The sequence below is a fragment of the Carassius auratus genome, chromosome 7, assembly GCF_003368295.1.
Source record: "Carassius auratus strain Wakin chromosome 7, ASM336829v1, whole genome shotgun sequence".
Lineage (NCBI taxonomy): Eukaryota > Metazoa > Chordata > Actinopteri > Cypriniformes > Cyprinidae > Carassius > Carassius auratus.
This window is the reverse complement of record NC_039249.1, coordinates 22,050,167-22,070,604: the sequence shown is the minus strand read 5'-3', so window position 1 is coordinate 22,070,604 and position 20,438 is coordinate 22,050,167. Positions and strand designations below refer to the sequence as shown.

Here is a 20,438-nt window from a genome sequence, read left to right as displayed (position 1 = left end):
GCAAGCCATAATTAAGATACGTTGAAAAATTAGCAAAAATGTGAAATTATGAGATCTAAGGTTAAAATTTCCTGTTGAAAAACAAATGCATATGTTGGTTAGGTATGTTTAGAAGCATGATTGCTGGTTTGAGCTGGTTTAAGATGGTCATATGCTGGTCCTAAGCTTGTCCTGAGCAGGAGCTAGTTGCTTAGGACCAGCATATGACCATCTTAAACCAGCAGTCATGCTTCAAAATTTACCTAACCATCATATGGATTTTTTTTTTTCAATTAAAAAGCAGGTTCTAATGTATTGAGCAGATGTATTGTCTAGAATGGTATAAAAACAAGCTTGAATTATTATGCATACAATTAAATGTTTAAATGCTATATATAGCATACTTCATGCCCAGAAAATACAAAACAGAAAAGGGGTGACTGAAGTTCAGTTGAAAGTGCAAGAGGCTTGACTGAAGGTGCACAGCAAGGAAAGATCAACTCTAATAAATAATCCCATTTAGATTGCACGCATTGTATTTTTGACGCCAGGGGGCGCCAACGTGTTTGGCTAAATCTGCGACTGCATTGCAACATCCAGATAAAGAAAGTTTGTTCTAATTCCTCAAGCTGTTTAAAATCTAAAGTTGAAACACGGATAAATCTTGTCTTTCACGCCGAAAATAAATAACTAGCAAAACCCTGTAATTAAAATCACAAGTCAGTCTCTAAGCACCTATTTTGCGCTCATCAGCTTTACAACGTCTTTCAACAGTGAGGAGAAAGACCGAGATTAGCAATTCAGCCTCCAGTGTTATTTGCTGAGAAAGCCCCGGAAGGTGTATTAGACAGTCCCAGCTGCACTCTGGACTGCTCAGAGCTCAAGTGTGTATCTTCAATGATAGTCAGGTCGCTTCATCTATATAAAACACGTGCGCAACTTAATTAGAACGTCTTCTGAGCTCGTCATCTCTCTGGTGTGTTCTTAAACCACACGAATGCAACTTTAATTAAAAATAAGTAGGCCACGATTAATTTAAGAAATCTTAACAATGATATTGTATGGGACCATAAAGGGATTAGAGAGTGTAGAACGAGAAAAGAGTTTATACTATGTGCTAATTAAGTTTACCATCCCACTAATGGCATATTCACGGAAGCATACCCACGCTGGATGCTATTTGGCTGTCTCCTGAACCCTAGGTGAGTAACATGATCTCGGTTTCTCATTTGAGTAAACTGTGCCCTGTGTTGGAGGAACTAGAACGTGTCTAACAATACCCAAATCATAATGTTAAGTAGGTCATCAACTACAGTAGCTACCCATCCGTTCTCCAAAAGACTTGTGTATTATGTGTCATAATTAGGGTACCATTCAATAATAATTTGCTACCCTTCACATTAAGTTTGAAAAAACTTTTTGTCATTTTGCAAACATTATAAGAATGTTGGGTTTGAATGTTCTGAAATAAATTGTAACATATATATATATATATATATATATATATATATATATATATATATATATATATATACAAGAGGTGGCCAAAAGTTTAACTATGAAAAACAAAAAATAACATGGAATTGAGAGCCATGGGCCAAAATCTAATAATTATATAATTAATTAATAATAATAAATACAAATGATTTATATTCTACATTTCAATGCAAAATTAAAACAAAACAAAAAGATGCATTAGAAATGAAAAATGCTTCAATGACATGTTTTTTTTTGGCATGATGGGCCAAGTCAAAGGTCATCCTGCCAACTGTGACTCACAGGTTCAGGTTTGGGCATCTCTGCGCTAGACGGATGGGCAGTTCATCCCATGGTTAACACACACTGACATACACACTCTCTCACACCTACAAGCAATTTAGTGCCTTGTGTCTTTAGATAGTCAGCGAAACCAAAGCAACCAGCGGAAACCCACACTTAACACAGAGAACTGGCACAAACGACAACAAGGAGTTTAAAATAAATGAACACTTGTTTGGGCTGAAAAAGAAAGTAAAAAACACACCCTAACTTACAAAAACCAGTACACACAGGGGCTGCTTATTTACATGAACCATCCGAACGAACTGAATGAATCAGACTTTCCAATGCAGAAAGAGAGAAAGAGAGAGGATCCGAGAATGCAATTTACTTGTTTCCTCAGCTAAGGCTGATTATGCTACTGCTAGCTTACTCATTTAAAAAATAGCTTAGTTAGCATTATATTGCTACTATTTTAGTTAATTCCTCCCCAGTGCCGCTGTTACCAAACTTTCCTATTGGCATTACTGAGACCTCGTTCATTTGAAGAATCCTTCATAGCAAACCTGGTGATGCGGATCACATGAGAGGGGCCCTTCCATGCTTGACCCCCTCACCTCAGATAACTGAGGGTTTTCGAAAGGTACGAGGTCACTCACCATGACAAGAGGAGCCACTAATCTGCACCTCACACCCCCGACTGCTCTTATTGCCCGTAATAAATTTATATCTATCGTCTTCCACCTTTCTCCCACATGTGTGGATGTGTGCAATAAAATGTGAAATGAAATTCATGTCCACTCGGTGCCTTTTTATCCCGCCACTTATCAAGGAAACACAGAGAGCTGGCACAGGACTCAAGGGGGGATTCTTCACGCCTCTCTTCCACCTACTCATTTCAGAACGGTTTGGAAGGAAAGGAGAGGAAGAATGTATTTTTGAAACTATTGGCTTTGCTCAAAATCTATTGAATCTAGGTATTCAGTTGCAACATATTTTATATTTTCTTCACATTTTAATAAAAAAAAAAAACAAGATCTCGCTCTCTCTCTCGCTCTCGTTCTTTTAATTTATCAAGGTTTATTTTATTAATAGCTGTTTCAGTGTTGTGGTATTTTTCAATCAAAATTCCCATATAGAAGACTAAATGGTGAACATTTCAATCAAGGATTTCATTCACTTAAATAATTGCAGGTTCCTGACTTGTTAAGTGAGAATAAATAAACTGCATTGTCACATGCTAGGCTTTTTCTTGATTGTTCAGGAAATTGGACATTGTAAGGGACATTGCTTGCGACTCTAAAGAGTTTGAAAGAATAATGGCTTGGCCAGCTAGATCTGCAGCCACATTTGCTGACCTGTTCTTATATTGTTCACACTGGCCTTGACCATGGATATCGCAAGCAGTGTTGGGGAAAGTTACTTTTAAAAGTAATGCATTACAATATTGCATTACTCCCTAAAAATGTAACTAATTACATTACTTAGAATTTACGGAAAGTAACTTTTGCTATACTTTTTAAATAAACTTATAGTAAATGTAAAAGCCCTTTCACACCGAAAAGTGTAATGAATAAACCTCAAGCTGAGGTACCTATATGAATCTTTTTTATGTCTCCATCAACAGTGTCTTTTGCATTGGCTTCAGCTGTCATTGTTATCTCTTTTTCTGTGCCCTTTGTATCTCTGGAATCTCTCACTTTTGTTTTTACAGTTCCATTATTTTTTAGTATGGTTAAACTGGATCATCAAAGATCAGCAGCAAAGTCATTGGTTAAAAAAATGGGATTAGATACATTTGTGTTCTTTAACATATTTAATTATTGCAGGTTTGCATCATATTCTGAGTTTGCATTTTACTGTTTTAATTCATTAAATCAGTGATTTTTTGTTTTTGCGAGTGGGATAAATGAATGCACATTCACATTTAGTCTAGAACTACAGTAACATCATATTCACTCAGCGCACACAATGACTCTGTTCTTCTGATTTCTTTGAACATTGGGATGGGAGAACTGTCAGTCAATAAATGGGGGAAAAAAGTTACTGCCATTACTTTTTTGAAAAAGTAACTCAGATATTTTCATGAAAATTAAAAAGTAATGTGTTACTTTACTAGTTACTTGAAAAATCTGATTACGTAACTTGTGTTGTTTGTAATTTGTTACCCCCAACATTGATCGCAAGACATAATTTTTGTACAGTAAGGGTTATCACATTAAGCAATGGTAAACTGTATGGCTCCCATCAATGGAAAAAGTGTTTTAAAGGGGTCATATGATGTTGCTAAAAAGAATATTATTTTGTGTATTTGGTGTAATGTAATGTGTTTATGCGGTTTAAGGTAAAAAGAACACTTTATTTTCCATATAATGTGTATTATTGTTGCTCCTCTATTCCCAGCCTTTCTGAAATGCATCGATTTTTACAAAGCTCATTGTTTTAAAAAAGCGAGGTATAAGCTGATTGACCAGCAATTCAGTGTTTTGTGATTGGCCGAATGCCTCAAGCGTGTGACGGAAATGTTAAGCCCCTCACCATACTGTGTTTCCCAGCACAAGAAGACAAAACCAATAAAACCCATTACAAATTAGATATTTGTTATAATAATATAGATATTTTTCCATAAAATACGTTGCACACACACATATTTGAGTTGAACTGTTCTGGAACAGTGTTGTAAATACAACTTAACCACTGATTTCTAGTTGTGTCCTCTTTTGGAAGACCAAACAGAGTAGTTTTGCTTTCACAATAAAACTCTGCATCTTAACAACATTGCGCAGGCGGTAACAGCAAGAACCAAAGTTACACCTTCTGGGCGCCATTATGAAAACCTTCCCACAGCATGACATAGACATGGGTGGTGTTAAAACAAGGTGTTTAAGGAGGCAGTGGTTGACTCTTAACTTTTATGAAGAATATCTCTTTGGATTTGAGACTATCTGTCACGCTCGTCAGCTGATCAGCTGATCTGTGCGGATCATGCAAGCACTGATGCAAGTGCTGTTGAACTAACCCTGGAACATAAACTGCTTCGGAGCAGGCTATCTTCATAGAACAAGTTTCTATGGTTACTATTGCAGTGGTGTCAAAAGTACTGACATTCATTACTCAAGTAGAAGTATAGATACCAGGGTTTAAAAAGACTTTTGTAGAAGTTGAAGTATCAACTCAAGCTTTTTACTCAAGTAAAAGTGTAAAAGTACTGGTTTAAAAAACTACTTAAAGTATAAAAGTAAAAGTAATGTAAGGGGGAAAAAATGCCATTAAGAACAAAAGCTTAGGCCGCACCACAGGGGCCTATTGTGCACTACCCCACCTACTCAAAAAACATTTTTCTAAAGGCCATAATGACTATAATGTTATATTAAAATGTTCATGTTGAAAAATTTGGGATGCACTAGGCTAGCTTTTTCAGCCGCATATATGAAAATACAAAAATGGTGTGCACATCCCAAACATCCAATTAGGACGCAGGTGCAAGACAACTGAATGATATAGACAAATAAAGAACAAGTCTGAACACTGAAAACTACTGCTCCAGAGGAATTTAATCAAGCAACGTTTAGACCTTCAGGTCTACATCAGCCGCATATATGCCCATTTAAAATGAACGCACTTTAGTACAATGCAAATACATTAAAGGACTAGAGATATGATGACTAGTTACCAATAACTATTGTTATGGTCCAAAAAGTCAAACTTTAGAGGCATGTCATCAATAACTTTTAATGGAATGTAAATTTACTGTACATCCAAGCTTAGCTGCAGGAATCTGTGAGGACAATGGACAAGAACATTGGTGCAGGCTTAGTAACAATTACACTTGTATGGTTGTCTATTTACAATAAACATTATCGTGCTGTCAAAATGAATGATTAATCCAAGTGATTAATCAAAAACTAAAACTGAAAAATAAGTCATAATCCTGATACCTTCTTGATTGATAGCTTCTTGTATTCGGTACATCTGCTATGCACCTAAACTGTGCCTGAACCAATACTTAAAAAAAAAAAGAACCACAAAAAAACTATGGATAACTTTAAAGAACATTACAAATATTTAAAATAAATCCATAGCTTTCACCTTGGATGCTCTCATTTCTCAAGTTATGCTTCCCTTAATCTAAGGCTAATAAATGTATTTCACAATCTGGGTCATTATTTAATACAAAACCACACATAATGTTTCTACTGTATCTCTGTCAATCTCTCTGATATTTAGTTAAGATGAGTGCTGTCTGTTACAGTCTTTAATCCGTTCTGTGAATTACTGTATGCTCATTCTTTATAAAGTAGCAACAATCTCGTTTTTAAAATACAGTACTGTGCAAAAGTCTTATGGAAAAATTAGTATTTTCACCCCAAAAAAGGGTTTTAAGCCAGTTATTTATATCTTTTGTTGTAGTGTGTCAGTAGGAAATATCAGTTTGCCATTAATTTTAATAATAATCTAGTGCGATTTTGAATGCACAAGCAGTTTGACAACGGCAAAATTAATGTTTGGAAATGTAAACTGATATTTTATACTGACACACTACAGCAAAATATATAAATAACTGGCCGAACACCATTCTTTTAAGTGAAAATACTAACGTGTCTAAGACTTTTGAACAGTAGTGTATGTATAAAGTACGTATGATTAAATTAAGTATATTAAAAATAAGTGTAATTAAAGCATGTGGTCGTTCATATGTGTTAAGGGCTAGATTTTCGCTGGAGGAAACGGCTGTGGTGTGATGAGCGAAAACTTTACAGATGAGAAACCGACTGCTCCCTCGTGACCTTTTGTAAACTGTATTTATGACAAAGAACTGCACAGATATGGATATTCTAACAAACTATCGATAAACACATACCTTGTGTCCTCTGTTTGTTTAAGGGCGCATGCGCTGCGCCGCCGCGGTCTGCGTATTGAAGAGCGCGCTGAAAGACGGGAGACCTGACGCGGGTTTCAAATGAAATTTAAGGGGACTGACTCTGAGGCGATCGGATACCGGTTCCATACCCAACCCTACTTTAAAGAAATATATTTTTTGATAAACGAACCCAAAACTGGCTATGTCCTTGCTGGAGTGTGATGTGATTTGTGTCATGTGCAGGTGCGATGGATCGCGTACAAACCAATAAGGTGTCGGAATGGTATATGTTTATACTTATCATCCAACCACAATCAAATTCACTCCATCCGGATGGCTCGATTTATCTGGATAGGTTTTTTTTTTTTTTTTAATGATGACAAGCCGGAATGAAAACAAGCCGAAGTGAAATAGCAGTAACGAAGCTATTTTTAAAATGTAAGGAGTAGAAAGTACAGATACTTGCCTGAAAATGTAAGGAGTAGAAGTAAAAAGTCGGCTGAAAAATAATTACTTAAGTAAAGTATAGATACCCCAAATTTCTACTTAAGTACAGTAACGAAGTATTTGTACTTCGTTACTTGACACCTCTAATAACCAGAAAGTAACCTCTGATTTTGGAACTGAAAGCGCTCGCTTATCCTCAAACATACCTGAGTATGTCACATAACCTGCTTTTTGGAATACCACCCAGTAATGTTTGTTGTATTTACAGTACAATTCTAAAAAACAATTTTCACAGTTTACTAGAATCAACATTAATATTTATGTGTAGATCACAAATTATAAAACTGATTCAATTGGACAATCAGTTTAATTTTTATATATCTGCCCCTCAAACACACAAACACACACACACACATATGTGTATATACATATATATATAGTATATATATAGTAAACCTTTTTATATAGTGAAATTTTACATTTTAACTTGTAGGAATGATGCATCACCCTCCATGCCCTTTTATTCTATTAAGATTTGCAAATGTTTTTAACTTATTCTATCACAACGTGCCCTTACCAGCATTATTTATTCTTTCAAAGCGATTCATCCCGTTGCTGGCATTACAAAGTTATTAAACTAGATAAGAGGTTAAGATGTGCTCCTGATAAAGCCCACACACTGAATGTCCCTCTGAGTGTGGAGATAAGAAAGCAAATGAATGCTGTGCAGGAAGGATGTGAAAAAACTAATAAAAGCAGAGAAGTGAATCTCTTCAGTATGTGACTCAACTGCATGTCAATGCTCTTTACAAAGAACATCCACCAGTCAAGAGTAAACAGATACATTTTTATGAGTGATTTGTATTTTATGTGGCCTTTCAGACAGTGGGAATTATTATACAGATCTGAACATTTTTGTCAGTTATATGGATGTAGGGGTGTAGATGGCAGGGTCTGATTATCACTGTGATAGGCGGAGGGTTGAGATGCTCAAGTGTGACGAAGATATGTATAAATGTAGACATTTTGTACAGAGACAAATGGAGATGAAAACTTTAGGAAGAATGTCCACATAAATATGCCAAGTTATTATCAATCTTTTTGCCGGCGAAATAAAGCTACACCAAGGAGAGACTGTGAAAGCACGTTGTAAAGAGGTGTGACAATGTGAGGAATGAGAAGAGAAAATAACTGCAAGAATTTGAGAGCAGTGTGGAGAAGATAAAGGGTGGGGGGAGGGGGGGCGCACACGTGTTGAGACAGACGGTGGAGGAAGCCCTTGGGGTGTGGCTGCCAGTCTGCAGTCATGGGATTTGTTGCTCTGACAGCCTCCACCATCATTATCATCATCACCTGCATCTTCTGCTCTGAGATCAGCCTCATGACTCATTCATCCTCTATACAGGACAGCTATGGGATCCCCACTTTAGGATAGGCCTATATATGAAACTGATTATCTCTATTTATCTCTATACACATACAGGTTCATCTAAAAAAAATATCAAATATAATGGAAAAGTTCTATCTTTTTTGTAATTTCAAAAAATGAAATTCCAATTATTAATAACTCCAATCTTAATCCAGACCTTGATTTGCAAATGAAAGGCAAAATTTACTTTTATCTGAAAAGGGGACTTTTCAGACTGGAGCAACAGTCCAGTTCTTTTTCTCTTAGGTAAGATGCTTCTGATGTTGTTTCTGTTTCAGAAGCATCTTGGTAGTCCTTTTCCTGAAGACGTCTGAGCACGGTGACTCTTGATGCACTGACTCCAGCTTCAGTCTGCTCCTTGTGTAACTCTCCCAAGTGTTTGAATCAGCTTTGGTTGACAGTATTATCAAACTTTTGGTCATCCCTGCTGCTTGTGCACCTTTTCCTACCCAATTTCTTCTTCCCAGTCAACTTTGCATTTAATATGCTTTGATACAGCACTCTGTGAATAGCCTCTGCTTTCAGTAATGACCTTCTGTGACTTATCTTCTTTGTGTAGGGTGTCAGTGATTGCCAATGAATTGCCAAGTCAGCAGTCTTCCTCAATATTGTGGTTTCAAAGAGCAAGAGATACCCGGTATTTATACTGTAGGGATGGTAATTTAATGGAACTCAGACGTAAGTATTCTAATATTTTTAGATACTGTTTTTTTATCATCAAAAAAAAAAAGAAAAAAGAAAGAAAGTATAATATACCTGTATATTATCCATTCAGGTAGATCAGTGTCAGTTAAGATGCAAGTGTGATACACAAGCACCTCAAGGAAGTCTCTCTTCTTTCTCAATCATTAATGTATACAGAAAATGAATGCACCAAAATTCATAATGATAGATGGAAATAGTGGCGTAAGGGCATACCAAGAATGCAGAAATGCACAAAAATGCAAGAATTTAACAAAATATCATCTGTGACATAAAAGAATTATAAATATTTTATTGCTCTGTCGAGGAAAATTGCTTCCGTTGGGTTGTGGCCTAATTCTGTTATGTTTTGGGTTAATTATATTGTGTTGTCAACTTTTGTTTGCTTGGTAAATGATGTTGTGTTGTGCACCGCAGGGCCATGGATCCAATTGTTTTATACAGACAAAGAAGACAATACAAAAGAAGAGGGAACAGAAAGGTTTTTTCCTACATGTACACGGGGGCAGTTCACCAACAAATAAAAAATATATTGTCTACTCCTCCTACTTTTTCCTTTTTCCCGTGGTCCACAAAATATATTTACGTATATTCAAAATATATTTTGTAATTGTCTTCTTTTTTTTTTTTTTTTTTGTCTTTCCATACAATAAAAGTCAAAGAGGGGTCAATTATTGTTTACTCCATTCTTCCAAACTTATTTTGTGTTCCACAGAAGAAATAAACAAAATTGGTTTGGAACAACATGCAAGTTAATAATTGATCAAATAATTTTTACTTTTAGGTTAACAATCTCTTTAAATCATTCTAAGGGTCTCGTAATTGTATTGCGTCCTGGAGTCTAAACATATTTGTACAAAAATGATAGATTGTGATAAAAGTCAAAACAATGATCATCTTCCCATTCCTTCTCTCTCTGTCTTGTGACATAAGCTCTTTCTGTTTCTTAATGGTGTCATGATGTGACTCCTCATCAAAGTCTGGTGCCTTGGCATTTCTCTCTCTCACATCATCATCTCTTCTGTCATTCAGTCAGTCTTTTGTGCATCACGGTGCAGTGCCTCTTATTTCCAGATAAACAGCATGGCTCGCCGGCACACTAACACTGCAGTGCCCAGTCGGCCAGTTCTAATTAATTGCAGCTAATGAGGAGCAACATTAGCATATCAATACTCCCTTCGCTCTATCCAAGCATGGACGACACAGACTCATCTCTAGCAGCAGAAAAAGCATATGGTTGATACATCACAAAAACACCATTAATTAAATAAGCTCCCCTCATGAAACAACTGTTGTTTCTCTGTCTTTCTTTCTTTCTTTCTTTCTTTCTTTCTTTCTTTCTTTCTTTCTTTCTTTAATAACACTCATTTGGTCTGCTATTTTTTGTAGCATGCTTCACATATGGGAGAAAGAATGTGCATAGCTGCGTTTTTCTACCCTATTCTCTCTGTCGTTGAATGGAAAATGGAAATCAATGTAGTTTTTGTATTGTAGAATCTCCCCATCAATACTATGCAGCTGAAAATGATACACTGCTTTCAGAAGGAGCACAGGGCCATTTATTTCAGTGCCACAATGTTTAGGAGCATTGCCAAATTTGAGTTTTGTTGACGGCAGTGGTTCTGGAGTTTACTGTAGGCAACTGGCTCTTAGTAAGGTAGAGTTGTTGTATATTTTGCAACATTTAGTTCTAGTATACAGTTCTAACAGTAATGGGAACTGTTGGTATGATTCCAGACGGTCCAGTGAGGATTTTCAGTGTTACTGCCTTTATAAGTGAGTCACAAAATCATTCGTTCAGCTGATTCAATCAAAATACCACTCCATTCAGTAAGGAATGACACTACAATTAAACCTGAGTAGAATTATAGGTCAATCAATTTTACCCTTTCAAATCACTCATATGAAAGGCCCTTTGAAGTTATCAGTTTTGAGCACCTCGAATTGGAACAATCTTTTAAAATAGCGGCCGTGATTGTTCTTATTTCTCACATTTGGAACATAGTGCACATGTTTTATGAGTGAATGAGTAACTGAATCATTCACTTTGCTCAAAAACAGTGATTCATTCAGGAACAAAACATGAGACCATCTTTATGAGTGAATGATTAAATCTTTCACTCAACCTATTCATTCCAACTACTGAACTATTCAAGAAAAAAGTGAAATGTCCAACTTACCAAAGTATGAAAAAAAAAATAATATACATACATACATATAAAGAGAGATTGATTAAAGTAGTTAAGAATGTTAAATTAAATGTTATAAAATAGAAAGTTTAATTATTATTATTATTATTATTATTATTATTATTGAGGCACTTGAGGCATTCTGCCAATCACAATGCATTGGATAGCTGGCCAATCAACTCACTTTTTCAAACCGATGAGCTTTGTAAAAATCAATGGGTTTCAGAAAGGTGGGGAATACAGAAGCAACAATAATGTACAGTATATGGAAAAAATGTTATTTTTTTTTTGAACCTTAAACTGCATTTGCACATTGCTATTACAGAGAATTCACAAAATAATGTTATTTTTTAGCAACGTCATGTTGTACATATACATTTTTCATGCTGTACATTTATAATGCTGTAACTAGTAAAGAGGAAGCGATGATCGGTTTATGTTCCACTTGAACTTAGGTTCTACAATGATCTGTCACAACACATTAAAGAGCCACAAAATTTTTATTTACTGTTAGAATTTCTTAAAAATAAATTGACAACATGTGAAAGTAACCTGCTCTTCCTTGTCTGTTGGTGCATTGTCAGTGTCCTCTTTGCTCCGCATTGTATTTTTTACTGCGTGAGAGCTTGATGTGTGGCGTGAGAGCAGCGTGGCTTGTCAGACATAGCAACAGTAACTAAGTGGGTTGGTCTTCGTGAAGGGTCAGTTGTTATTCATATGCAATTGACATTATTTATGCAATGTTTTGGCATGCTTATAGCTAAAAGAAGAATTTAAGGCATCTTGGATTTCTGAAGTAGAGCTGAATGGAAGAGGGAAATCAATAACTTCTGATATTGGTGCATCTCTCCCTTATTCTTGTCGGAGACAGATCTCAGCAGAATGAGACTTGCATGCACCTTCCTAAAGGATGTTATTCTAAAATGATCGAACAGAAAAAAATAAAAAAAGAGTCAGTGATAGCAGGTTAGCAGTAGGAAAAACAAGGGCAAGAAATCTCATGACACTTAACCGGGGCTGCTTGGGTATGACATGACCTTTTCTTCATCTGTGTATTTATTCATCAAAGACTCACTCTCACTTTTAAGCAAGCTTAGGGTGGCATGCTAACACAGAGCTTATTAAGTAGACATCTTAAAAGACTGACTCCCTGTCATGTTTTAATGGATGGCATTTTTGATGCATCTGGCCGGGTGTCTCATTCAGGTTTTCCACTACACTTTAAAGGCGAAGGAATGGGGACAAAAAGCTGAATTAATTAGCTTCTTTAATAACATGTTATCCAAAACATATTCTCCATGGGCGTAATTAACAACAATTTATTTGGACACAGTTTCCTCTTGAAGGAGGTAATGTTGCAAATTGGAATTATTTTTAAGTTGTGTGTTCAGCAATTATGTGCACCTTTCCTTCTCCAAGAGAAGCCGTGAGAAATGTACTGTTTCCAATTGCAGCCTTAATGGATACATTTATGAAGTGTTTACTGGTTTTGTAAATGCAGTAATACTTGAAAGACCTCTGAAAAGGCAAAATACAGAGATGAGCCCACAGGGTAATCCGACTCAATTGCCTGTTCTTAGTTCAAGGAATTGTTCATGAATATTCACATTGATGACAGAAACAATAAAGGCAGAAACAACAAACTGCTTCTTTGTAACAGTGTTTCGGATTTTGAAAGACACATTTATGATGGTCTCTGATGAACATTCTGGTAATGCAGCCGTTTTCATCAGATTGTTTGGCTGTTGGTAGATTAGCTCTTTGCTTCACACATATTTTTTTGTTTGATTAAAAGCTATATTGACTAATGAAAAGAAGAAGGAGAAGAAAAAAACAATAAGCTTTTTAGATACAGTGGTAACACTTTAGAATAAGGTTCCATTAGTTAATGTTAGTTAATGTATTAATTAACATGAACAAACAATGAATAATACATTTATTACTGTATTTATTCATCTTCGTTAATGTTAGTTAATGAAAATGCAGTTATTCATTGTTAGTTCATGGTAATTCACAGTGCATTAACTAATGTTAACAAGCACAACTTTTGATTTCAATAATGCATTAGTAAATGTTGAAATTAACATGAACTAAGGCTTATAAATGCTGTAGAGGGATTGTTCTTGCTTAGTTCATGTTAACGAAAGTAGTTAACTAACATTAACTAATGGAACCTTATTCTAAAGTGTTACCGATACAGCTTGTGCAAAATATAACCTGGCATGTCAGGTTGGCAAGGTCTTTCAATCCACAGCCTTTTGAACAAGCTGATAACTGTTATTTAAACTGTTTTTTCCCCATAGGCCACAGTGCTTCATCTGATCTGTTTTGAGTACTCTTGGATTCATCATGCCGAACAACTCCTGACCTTCAACAGAAACACAGATTTAAAACAATTGCTTTGAATATGCTTTACCTTCATGTGAAGCCTACCAGAAGAGCAAAACACTAATTATGTTTAATTAAACACTAACCACTATTTGTGAGTACAGAAAATTGTCGTTTTTGCCGGAATTATGGTGAAAACTAAATTCATTTATATTCAAAGAAGCCATTTGAAAAGCAGAAAATATAATGAGTGACTTGTCAAACTCCCCTGAGTCTGAGAATCTCACTTTGATCAACCCACAGGCCATGACCTGTAGTGTGCGGCACAACGCTGTAGTCAATAATGTATTACCATGGAGAGTAATATAGCTGGAATACGAAATACACTCTGACTAAAGAGCCACCACATCTGCATCATGTTTGATATACTGTGGCGGAGACAAACGGTAGTGTATGCTGTCACAGTAAAGCTGCAGGTTCTCAAAACAGCAGTGTAGAAGAACATCTTATTTCAGACACAGTCTAGCCGTCCCAGGTGTGCACATCATGAAATCAAAGATTCTTCCTTTTTGATTCCCATAGATCGCTGCTTCATTCAAGGCTGCAGCTGGGGTGAACAAGATGCTCTTTATCCACACAGACTCCATAAACATCTTGGTTAGTTTGGCTGGGTAAACAACACCAAAGGGTAAACAACACCACAATGTCATTCCAAAATCTGAAGAAAATAACTAATGAATATAATAAAGTAATGAGAATCGTCCTGTATTTATGCAAAGTCTTTGTTAATTAGCATACATTAAAAAGGAGTACAAAAAATATAGTGTAAAACAGCTTCATTTATTTACTATTTTACAGTAATAAACCGTAAAGATCAGTTGCATTTAGTAGTTAAAATACTTTTTTTCCAGTTAGATTTTGGTGTGAAATAGAAGGAGGCTTTATGAGGTTCACCATAATGCTGTCTGCAACCTGATACGCTCCCATGACTCGTTTTATTTATTTACAGAACATAGAGCTGTACCGAGACAGATATGATTTGTTTGGACATTTATTTTAATGATATATCAGTCGTGTAGCTGGTACATATTATATAAAGTATTAAAAATGGCTAGCATCTTTGATTAGAGCTAAAAATGGGAATATCTCAGACTGTACTTGATAGTTAGTGCTGCTGATCCTCAATAAACATATTTTTTTATCCATTCTAGACACATTTTTTAGAGACTTTGCCTTGCAGATTATCCTCTGTTCTTCTTTGTTTCCACACCACACTTCTTTGAACTGTTATCGTCTCATCTGATCTGTTACACTGATAAGTCAGAGGCATAGCCATGGTAAAACTTTTTGCCTAAATGAGATGCTGTGCTCCGATAATATAACTGCTTCAATAAGACATCGCCTCCCAAACTGCTGTTTATTTCTTCACAAACACAAACAAAAGAAGAAACAGATGGTTTCATAAAATGAGATGAAGCTGAAACAGTAAAGTTCAAAAGCTGAATGACAAATATACTCGGAAAGAGACCCTGGATTTCATGTAAGAGATTTCATAAAGTTTAACACCGGCTGTTTGACAACGTGATTAATTGTAGTTAGCTAGGAATATTTGAAGAGGATTTATTGGATTTCCAAACCGTTCCAGGGATCTGCAGATATGAGGATCCCCTGCTGAGTTGCTAATATATTAAATAATACAGAACCATTTATTTTGCCTGTGAAGCAGTAATTTTAAGTGATAGTATTAATATAAAAACATGTTGTTTGTAAAATCAAAAGTGACTTTTATAGTCATTCCACTAAAGTCAAAGAAACATTTATTCATTTGTGATTTGATTTGTGTAACACTTTTCTCAACAACAAAAACAACAACAACAACAACAAAAAGTACCATGCTGACCCAAATATAAGATGATGTTTTATTTATTTTTTAAAACCATCTAAAAAAATAAAAATGCGATCATCTATATTTAGGGTCTAGGCTTTGACATGTCAATACTACACCCATGACAATAGGTGAAGCCAAAAACGCATATAACGAGTGTGCCATGAAATAAGTAATGTAATATATGTGTTGTAAAGATAAAAAGAAAAGAAAATGCTTACAGCGGCATACAACTTGATGGGACCAAACCCTCTCTGTAAGTGATTTTAAAACATAAGACGGTACCAAGATTTTAAAACTACAATAAGATTTCACTTCTACTGTTAATAAAATGGTGGTAGGCTACAATGAGATGGATGGACTAAATGTTATATAATTCAAATGGGCTACCTGATATTTTTATGGTATATCAAAACGTGTATATTTTTAAATGATTATTGTTGGTACATTTTACCAGTATTTACCATACTTTTTTATGTGAAAATAATTTAGGAAAAAATATGTTTGACAGAGAGAGAGAGATTTGGTTTTCAAAAAGCCTTTTTCCAAAAGGTACATCTGAAAAAGGTTGGTCGTCTTATATTCGGGTCAATACGGATGTACACAGTGTGTTAACCAGTTTGAACTAAATGGGTGCTGTCAGAATGAGAGCACAAACAGCTGTTAAAAGCATCACAATAATCTACAGTCTATCAATTAATGTATTTTGAAGAGAAGAAGAAGGGCGGCAGTGGCTCAGTGGTTCATGTAGGTTGTCTGCAAACCAGAAGGTTGGTGGTTCAATCCCCGGCTCCACCTGACCAAGTGTCGAGGTGTCCTTGAGCAAGACACCTAACCCCAGCTGCTCCCGACGAGCTGGATGGCGCCTTGAATGGCAGACACTGCAGTCGGTGTGTGAATGGGTGAATGTCAGGCAAATTGTAAAGCGCTTTGGATGGCCATGTGGTCTGTTGAAAGCGCTATATATAAATGCAGTCTATTTACCATAAATTAATTCATCATTAAGGATTTGAAAACTTCAAACAGTAGCTTCTTGAAATATGAGTACTCCATCCACATCCATCCAGAGAAAAAGTAAATCATGAGTGAAATATGCTCAGATCAACACTGTTTAAAGGCATAAACAGTCCAAACCAGTGCTAAATAAATATGTTGGTGGATTTTGAGGACAACAGGGGATGGACCCTTTCACTGGACGAAGCGTAATCGCTTGTTTCTTGACTCTTATCCTGACGGCACACATTCACTGCAGATAATACATTGGTAAACAAATGAAGTAATGTTTAATTTCTCCAGATCTGGTCCAATGAAGAACCAATCCCATCTACATCTTGGATGAAATGAAGGTCAGTATAGCTAATGTTAATTTCCAAGAAAAAATGTATAGTGGACAAGAAGAAGAAATATTCTTCCTTATTCGCTTTTCGCCCTAGCAACTTCTCAATCCTACTATAGCATGTGACTTTGTATGGCTTTGTCTTCCCCATAACCGTTATCTGTGCACTTTTTGTTTTCTTTATTCAGTCGCTCTTTGTATTCAGTTCATTTTCATTTTTTGCTCTCAGCGTCCCATCCAATCGCACCTTCTTCCAAATCTCTCTCTTCTCCCACAGTCTTTCTGATCTTCTCCTGCATCATCCCTCCCTCCTCTCGTCATAAGCCCCCTGATCTGTGTGCACCAGCCCCTGCTCATCTTCTTAATCTTCTTACACAATTTGCATATTTTCTCTGTAATTTTATTCGCTCACAGTCTTTTTTCCCTTCTCCCAGGTTGCATTTAAATAATACAAATCTGTTCTATATTTGTCAACTGTGTGATGATCTTACATTTATGAATATAATTGAATATGTTCCAGCCTTTGGAAGCTGGTGCCAAAGGGCCCGAAAATAACAGAGAGGCATCTGGAGCCCCACTTTATAGATCTAGATTCCAATCATAATGAAAGCCGTTTGCCATGTTCTTTGCTCTGGGGGCTCCTGTCCTCCAGCGGTCTGACCAATAGACATTGTAGTGTATAAGTGTGTCAGCTTTCAAAGGGTAGATGAGCTTACAGTATTGTATATCATCACCGAATAACACAGTTCAAAGTAGCAAACCATGGATATTCAGATGGCAAAAACATGTTTACTGTATGCTAATGGAATAGACCACACAAACAGTTATGGCAGAAGTCATGGTGTTCCTGCTACCATATTTCGCTTAAAAGTGCTTTTATTTGGAAGGGTTTGTTATTCACAACTACCAATGGTAGCTGGATTTTCCTGAAACTGATAACTGAAAACAGTCTTGACGGTTTTTAAAATGAATGGCTTACAACTTTTCACCAAACACAAAATAGTAAGAAAACAAACATCTAAAAACTTTTTTACAAAATCAATAACAATGATATAGCATGTAAATATAGTTGGAACTATATAGTTTACTGATACAGTTGGACCTAATGACATTTCTGCAGTCTGCCACAATGTAAAGAAACAAACCCCCCTGACCTTCATGGAAACATTGTCTGTAAAATCACTCCAAGTCCTCGAAAAAGATTGCTGAACAATGGCAAGAAAAAAAAAATGCAATTTATGTCTTTCGTCAATTAGCTTGTGTCAATAGCCTTATGTTTTGCTTGTACTTTCATCTTTTCCTCAGATTTTGATGTTTTGCTCTGTTTCACAGTCTGCTGGTCTACATTACTCTTGATGGCTTGTTTTCCTCCTTTGATGTTGCAGCGCTCTTAAAAGTCTGTCCGAAGCCGTAAGGGGAACGAAGCACTTCATATCGATGTACTGCTGTAGTCCTCATACACTCTGCTTGCGATCCATATTCCATTGATTCTCTATGACTCTTCACACTTGTTAGATGCTCGTGAATTGCAGGCCCTCTGCAGTAAAAGACTCTGTTCTGTTCGTCTCTCCAGTGAATCGAAATTCTCTCGGTGTGTAACATGTCTGTATGCTTCATAGGCTTAATATTTAAGGGAGAGTCAGCATCAAAGAATACACAACTGCTGCATTTTACACGGTGTTGGTCGCTGTTGTGCGCAGTTTATTCCATCGTTAGTTTTTATATAAAGGGTTCAGAGATCTTTTTCGTCATGCTTTACTCCCACTGAGGCTTTGGCTTCCAGCTGCCAAGCCGAATGAATGCTCCTGATTGAGAAATGGTTGATCCGGTTATAATAGCAACCTGGGATCCTGGGTGTTTACACTCTGCCTGTGAGACATACCGTAAAGGAATGAGTACAGGATTCCCGACTGGAGCCCGTCAGGACTGGGCTGGGGTGATTGTGATCCATGAAGAGCAAGGGCTGATTGTAGTGAAGTGTTTCATTCCAAACACTTTCTTGGGTCGATGACTCTGGAAGCTTGTTTTTACCAATGGGATAAAACAAGTCAATAAATAAAAAAGTTAACTTTAGTTTACTAAGTCAAAATACAGACTTTTTTTTCTCACAGTTTTTCAGAATTACTTCCATTTTATCTTATTTTATTTTATTTTATTTGACATGTTTCTGCATGTTGGTTGAACCACTTTTTATAAGAGTTTTTTTTTTAACCTATAGTGAAATCCAGAATTTTGATTGACCCTTTTAATATTATAAGATTTTTTTTACTATTTGGTGTTACAAAAGGGCTCTGTGTGATATTAGTGATGCAAATGTATAGTTTATATTTCTTTTTAAATAATCTGTGTGTGCTGTTGTTTTAGTTGGCTTGTTTTGTAAAATGAATTGTGCATATGTAAGTAGGAATTGATTGAATAATGTTGCCGATAACTGAAATAAAGGTGTGTTGACATTCAATTCTCTCTCTCAGTAAGAAATAATAATGCAGTTTCATTCTTTTAATGAGTTTTTGTATTCATTATACTATCAAAACAATTGTATCAACCTGACATTTTTGAGTTCATGCCCCAAAAATATCAAAATGAATTTTAATGCAGAATTCACTCAACATGGAGGTGCATTCAAGCCATTATATGTATAAATTGCATTTTTTATGTATTTTTTTCTCCCAAATAAATAGATCTGTCATTGACCCTGATATCAAAGTTCTCTAAATACTTCTCTATGTCAAATCCAAAGCCTTGTGTGTCTCACACCGATTTAAAAAAAGTGATAGAGAATACAGCATGGAAAAAAAGAGAGTGTAGAAGTAAGGTTTCTGCAGTAAGTGCAGAGATTGGTTTGAGTCATTGGGCTCAGAGCGTGCCTGATTTGGCCTACTGAAAAGTGAGAGCCGTAAAAGGATTGCAGTGGTTTCCTGCTGGCCAGCTTTAATCAGTGCAGAACTGCAAATGTCTACAGCCACAGATTATGTGGGGATAACATGACAAGGACCCAGTACTGCCAGCCTGAGTAGATAACACATGGGGCACTGTACTTACTAATGAGACAGCGAAGAGGAACAGGGAGAGAACAAGAGTCATGTGTGTGTGTGTCCATGTCCATAAGAGGTAAACCGCTGTGCATTGTTTGTGCCCATGAGGATTGTCTTCATAAGCCCTGCAAAATGCGATATGTGAAGTCGAGCGTGCAAGAGCCATATCTTTGTTTTTCTCGGTTTGCCTTTGAACGCAAATCAACATTTGTTTACTTCTCTTTGTACATGTGTGTGCTTGTGTGTGTTTATGTGAGTGTGTGCACATCGCCCGGGGCCAGATAATACAAGAGAATGCCAGTGAACCTTGTAAGAGCTACTGTCGTAATCCGGCCAGTGCAGACGCAACCAAGCTGAAACAATACCGATCTATCGGACTGTTCACGCTGACCTGAGATCAGAGACTGGACTGAACTGGCAAGCAGGCTCTGACTCTTACCTTATGAAACGATGCACATGATTCATCGCCTGAATGACTTCATTTCTTCA

General features: G+C 36.3%; 1 long non-coding RNA gene across 2 annotated transcripts; it reads left to right on the top strand.

Annotated features, from left to right (window-relative positions):
* Positions 1-214: 214 nt before the first annotated feature.
* On the top strand, positions 215-19,031 carry LOC113105308 (uncharacterized). 2 transcript variants are annotated; one of them, XR_003292343.1, is made up of 3 exons: positions 215-1,181; positions 16,875-16,924; positions 18,300-19,031. It is a non-coding gene; the product is annotated as an uncharacterized LOC113105308 (long non-coding RNA). The 2 variants fall into 2 exon arrangements; XR_003292342.1 differs by having other exon boundaries at positions 18,247-19,031.
* Positions 19,032-20,438: the final 1,407 nt, after the last annotated feature.